Raw genomic sequence first — 6000 nt, 5'->3', positions numbered from 1 at the left:
TCTGGAGGAGACGCTCACTCTGTTCAAAAATTTTCACAGCCACAGGAGGATATTTAGTTGTTTATCCATGTTTGTGTAATTTTAATTACTCCTAGAATTTCCGCATGTGTTAGCAGTATTTATTTGAATTTGATGCGTAATACTTTTATCATGTTGGACTGTAAACTTAAATATGTTATGTATGTTTGATGGATTGGATGAGAGCTCCCATTTATTTTATGTTGATGAGTATGTGGAGGGTGAGCTCCCAATTGAGTATTTATTGTGTTGGTGAGTCAAAACTCCCGTTGGAAAGTCCATTTGGACTCTGTCCGTTATGCGGGACTGGCCCGCTTGGTTTCTGAATTTGGGCCCAATGGGCCTTGGGTAAATGTTAAGGCTTACTACGGCCTCGGGGCTTTCCCATAGGTTGGGTCGTGACAAATGTGGTATCGAGCTTAGCCAGAGGCCGCATTCTTAGGGAATGTTGTCTAAAGTGTTGGGAAGAGTCTAATAGGAGTCACATGCGAAATATAGGGTCCACATTCGTCTTGCATTGTCATCTTCCATATGTTATGTATAAATATGAGTCTATAGAGTTGTATAATGTGAATTTTGTGGGCTAATCTTCTTGAATTGAAAATGCGTGAGAGAGGCTGCACGACGACGAGAAAGCCCCACGAGTGAGGTCGGCAGGAGAGGGAGCGCGCTGGAGGAGGCGGGAGTAGGAGGCCTAAGTGCTCAAGTAGAGAGCGACCAACCCAACGATGAGAACAGTCTTTTATGTACGGGGTCCCATGGACCCCATGGCAGAGAACCATCGACATGATGGCTTATGGTCCATCCTCGCACCAAGAGAGGAATCTTCATAAACTTCAAGAAGTTGGTGCCAGTACCTATGATGTCGACGGCGAGCGCATCGGTTTTTTTGGATTCTGCGAGTGAAAACGAAAATTCTGATTGGTGATAGAAGATTGATAGAATGTATGAGACGTCATGGGGCCCATGCCTAGGCAATGGATGAATGACTATGTGTTACCTCGGATGGAGGGTTTGACATGGGCTCGGTTTAGGAACTGTTCATCAATGGTTTTTTTGGAGGAGATGTCGAAGCAGTGGGCCTTTGAGGCCTTAAGAGAATGGGGGTGTCTGTAGATGAATATGCAAAAGATGAAGGTGAAAAGATTCCTAAAAGGGCTTGACAGAGATATGCGACTTTTGATGTGGTGGTGGATCTTGAGGTTAAAGAGCAAAGAAAAACAGGCAGAGTTCTTACTATGGATAGTGGTGGCCAAACTACTGAGGAAGAAGCAGAAATAAGAGGAGTGGTTTTAGACACAAATTCGGAGATCCTCTTGCCGTGTGCACAAAGTGTGGAAGAGGACATTCGGGACCTTGTTTGATGCAAATGTTCGGCGGAGGTAGAAGTCGATGTCGGGGTCGGTTCACTGGTAGGGGGGGGTCAAGCGTTTTCACACACGACCACCAGGATGCTCGGGCTTCAAAGAGGCTCGTGTTTTAATAGATCCGGTGCTACGCACTCATTTGTCTCTGTTTGCCATGAGATTGGGTAGAAACCCTACAACTTTAGAGTGCCCTTTTGTCAAGAGCTACCCCACTTAGTGACAACATAGAAGTAGACATGGTATTGGTAGTGGATGGAAAGATCCTCCCAGCAGACTTGGTTCGATGTAATCCAGGGGATGGGTGGTTGGCAACTCATTATGCCACCTTAGACCGCAGAACAAAGGTGTATTTCCACATACCGTGTGGAAGAGTTTAGCTTTGATGGTGACGGAGCGTGGCTCCATATAATTCTAGAAAAATGTTGAGGCGTGGATGCCAAGGGTATTTGGCATTGGTGAGATGGAAAATGTTCTGTTGTCGAGAATTTATGGATGTCTTCAGTTACGCATTGATGTTATTCCGGTACAAACCCCATATCCATGCCACCTTACAGGATGGCGAAAGCGCAACTACAGGAGCTTTTGGACAAGGGTTTCATCGTCCGAGCACTTCACGGGGGTGCTCTGTTCTATTTGTGAGAAAGAAGGATGGGTCATTGAGGTTGTGTAAAGAACAAGTATCCACTTCCTCGGATCGATGATTTGTTTGATCGGCCCAAGGAGCTAGATTCTTTCAAGATGAGACCGCGATCGCTACCATCGATCCAAGATAGACCGATCGAGGCTACCATCGCTTGAGAATCGGGAATGAGGCGCGTCCAAAGCGGACAAGATATGGTCATTATGAGTTCTTGGTGATGTCTTTTGGACTCACTAATGCAATGGACTTGATGAGCAGGGTGTTCAAGCCATTTTGACCCGTACCCTTTTGTCATCGTATTCATAGATGACATTTGCACTTAAGAATGGTGTTGCAGGCGTTGAGGAGCACTATATGCCAAATTTTCAAAATGTGAATTTTGGCTGAAAGCGTCTCATTCTTGGGACACGTGGTTTCTAGTAGCGGCATTCAAGTGGATCCCAAGAAAATTGAATGAATCGATTGGCTTAGGGCCACAACAAATACGAGTGCGAAGTTTAAGATTTCTCGTAATAGCGGCTCCCTAACTAAGTTGACCAGAAGAATGTTCCATTCATTTGTGTTGACACTACCGTGGAGTGGTGAAGGATACACTGTATTGTGAGCGCCTCGAGTTGGCCTAGGGTGTGTTTTGATGCAGAATGGAAAGGTAGTGGCTTATGCTACCCATGATTTGGAAATGGCGGCTGTAATCTTTGCACTAAAAATGGGAGACACTACCGTATGGTGAAGAGATGGATGGAGAAAGACTATGATTGCACAGAGAAGAGACCACCGATTCAGAGGTACATGAGTTGATGGATCAAGGTTTAATTAGCTCACTTTTCGGTGAGCCGGACTTGAGGCAGAGTTAGAGTTTCGAGACCAACAATTGATGAAGATCATAGAAAGGTGATGGTGGTGAGTTTGGATTTGCCAATGATGGCGCCTAGTGCAAGGTTCTAGAATATGTGGATGTGGACAATCTCAGAATGAAATCATGCAAGAGGCACACTAGTTCCACCAAGATGTACCATGATGTGAAAGATAGGGTGGAATGGCATGAAGAGAGACATAGACTTTGTGTCCAAGTGCTTGACTTGTCGAAGGTGAAGTTTGAACACTGAGACCCCGTGTGAAGCCGCAAGAGCTCCCTATCAATGGAAGTGGGAAATGATTACTATGGATTTTGTGGGTTGCCTTACCACGCGAGGATATGATTCGATATGGGTAATTGTAGACAAGACTACATACGCATGGGGTAGCTCCATAATACTCAGACGAGGCTGATTCACTTCTCGGTTTTGGAGAAAGGAAAGGACAATCCAAACACTGGAAGACATGCTTCGCATGAGTGTCTTGGATTTTGAGTTTGCTTATAACAACGATTATCACTATGGCACCCTATGAGGCACTATATGGAAGAAAGTGTAGGTCTCCTGTGTGTGGACAGAAATGGGGAAGCAAGGGTGCATGATGTAGTTCCTTTAAATGTGGAGTTTGCGATGGCGACTATGTATTCTGAAGGTTTCTCCAATGAAGGGAGTCATGAGATTTGGAAAGAAGGGCAAGTTGGCACCTCGGTATATTGGACCTTGAGTTGAGCTACCACCCAACCTCTCTCACGTTCATCCCGTGTTTCACATCTCCATGCTCAGAAATACATTCGATCCTTCATGTGATAGAGCTAAAAGAGAACTTGACATTTGAGGAGCAGCCATAGTGGACTACCAAGTGAGGCAGTGAGATCATGGTTAAGGTTTTGTGGAGGGAAGAGTGCAGACATGCGTAAAGTACCCGTATTTGTTCAATGTATAATCATGTGTTTTATTCGCCTTGTGTAAAATTCGGGGCGAATTTTAAGAATGTAACACCCCAAAATTTTATTAATTATGAGTATTTTTGATATTTTAATTTTATTTGAATTTTAGGAATTTTTTTGAGATTTTTCGGATTTTAAAAAAAATATAAACTTTGATGATTTTTAAAAATTAATTTAAAGACCACGTGGCAAAACTAAAAATATATTTGGAGTCTACGTATTTTTAGTTTTCGGGAATTTTGAATTTTGGACCTCGTTAGTAAAATTCAAAATTTTGTATTTAGTCAAGGCAGGCGCGAATCGGCCGGACGGATCGGGCCGTCGAATCGGACCAGTCTCTTCTCTTTTCTTCCTCTTCCTCTTCTCTCTCTCTTTCTCTCCTCCTCCGCCCGCCGCGCCCCCGCCCCTCCGCAGCCTCCTCAGCAGCCAGACCTCGGCCGGGACGCGCCGCCCAACGATTTTCCGGCTACGCGCGCCGCTTTCCACGCTCGGCCAATCCGCCGATCCGGCCATCCGCCTGACTGCCTCCTCCCCCCCTCCGCCCCTCCCCTCTCGCTGCCGGCCCCCATCGCGGTACTGAAGCCCAGAGCAAGCGGGGGCGCGATTCTCCCCCTTCTCTGCGCGGCCGCAAGCCCGACTTCCTCGGCCATCCGTGCGTCCAGGTCACCGATTGGATCGGGTTTTGTGTCCAAACCATCTAAAATCCATCGAGCGGATTGTCCGATTTGGAAGATTTTAGCCCATTTCGACTTTTGGGCTAAATTTCAAAAACCGTGAATCCGAGGAAACCGAGGCCACCAGCACGCTCCATTGAGAGCTTCGCAGCGACATAAATTTGAATTTTTCGACACCTTTTTGGGGTGTCCCACGAAACCGCAGTTGTATTTTCGAGCATTAAATGAGCTTAGAAAATTCTGAAAATTTTATGTACTAACCCCGTGTTATGGGCAGGTATCCTCGATTGAAAAGTCTCGAGGTTTTGGCTAGCCCCATTGTCGAAACCTTGTTTTTACGTAATTTTCTAGTGCTTAAATAGGATTAAAAATCCATAAAATATTCGTGGTAGCTTAGAAAATTACGATTCTTTTGCAATAGCTTAGTAATATTGCTAAGGGGCAAAGTTTTACAATTTTTAGAGCTTGTTTGTTTTTGCAAAAATGATCAATAATAAGGACTAAATTGAAATTTTTCGTATTGTGATGGATGATTGATTTGATGGGGTGTGATATGATTGAACTGTTGATATATGGATTGTGAATATAGAAGTGCGTTTTAGCCCTTTTTAGGTTGGGTAGGTCCTAGGTATGATTTTACGTACTTGATCTTTTTCTTTGTTTGTATTGAGTCGTATTAAATAATTGTAATATAATTGTCGTGAGCCTTCTTCCTCCAAGTTTGTGAGTAAAATATTAATTTTAGATATTATTATATGTTATGCCCATGCATCACTTATATGCATATATTTATGTAGTTAAACTCTAGGCACGAATTATGTTGCATTGATATAATGTGCCATGAGTGTTGTTGTGGTAATTTGGAGCGGTGCGCGTGCGTTAGGCGTGCGTGTGATGTGGTGTGGACTATGGATAGGAGTTCTTGAGTTCTTATTTGGGACCCCGATTTGGTATTTAAGTGGAAGTCCGATGAAGTTCTTCACGGCACCAGATTGATTTAAGAGCCCAGAGGGGGGGATACCCCATATACTATGAATGATGTTACAGGTGTGTGAGTGCTCCAAATTACCTTTTGATGCTATGATGTGAATATGATGTTAATGTTGCATTTCACTCTTGCATTAGTTTGAGATAGTTATAGAGATTATAGTTAAGATTGATATTTTACTCGAGTCGACGCTCACTCTGCTCAAAAATTTTAGGCCCACAGGAGGATATTTTGTTAGGTTAACTTGCTTTTATCCTTGTTGTTTATCCATGTTTGTGTAATTTTAATTACTCCTAGAATTTCCGCATGTGTTAGGATTTATTTGAATTTGGTCTGTAATACTTTTATCATGTTGGACCAGTAAACTTAAATATGTTATGTATGTTTGATGGATTGGATGAGGAGAGCTCCCATTTATTTTATGTTGATGAGTATGTGGAGGGTGGCTCCCAATTGAGTATTTATTGTGTTGGGTGAGTCAAAACTCCCGTTGGAAAGTCCATTTTTGGTTT

This window comes from Hevea brasiliensis, chromosome 10, assembly GCF_030052815.1.
Source record: "Hevea brasiliensis isolate MT/VB/25A 57/8 chromosome 10, ASM3005281v1, whole genome shotgun sequence".
Lineage (NCBI taxonomy): Eukaryota > Viridiplantae > Streptophyta > Magnoliopsida > Malpighiales > Euphorbiaceae > Hevea > Hevea brasiliensis.
The sequence above is the reverse complement of the archived record's forward strand: the minus strand, read 5'-3'. Positions refer to the sequence as shown.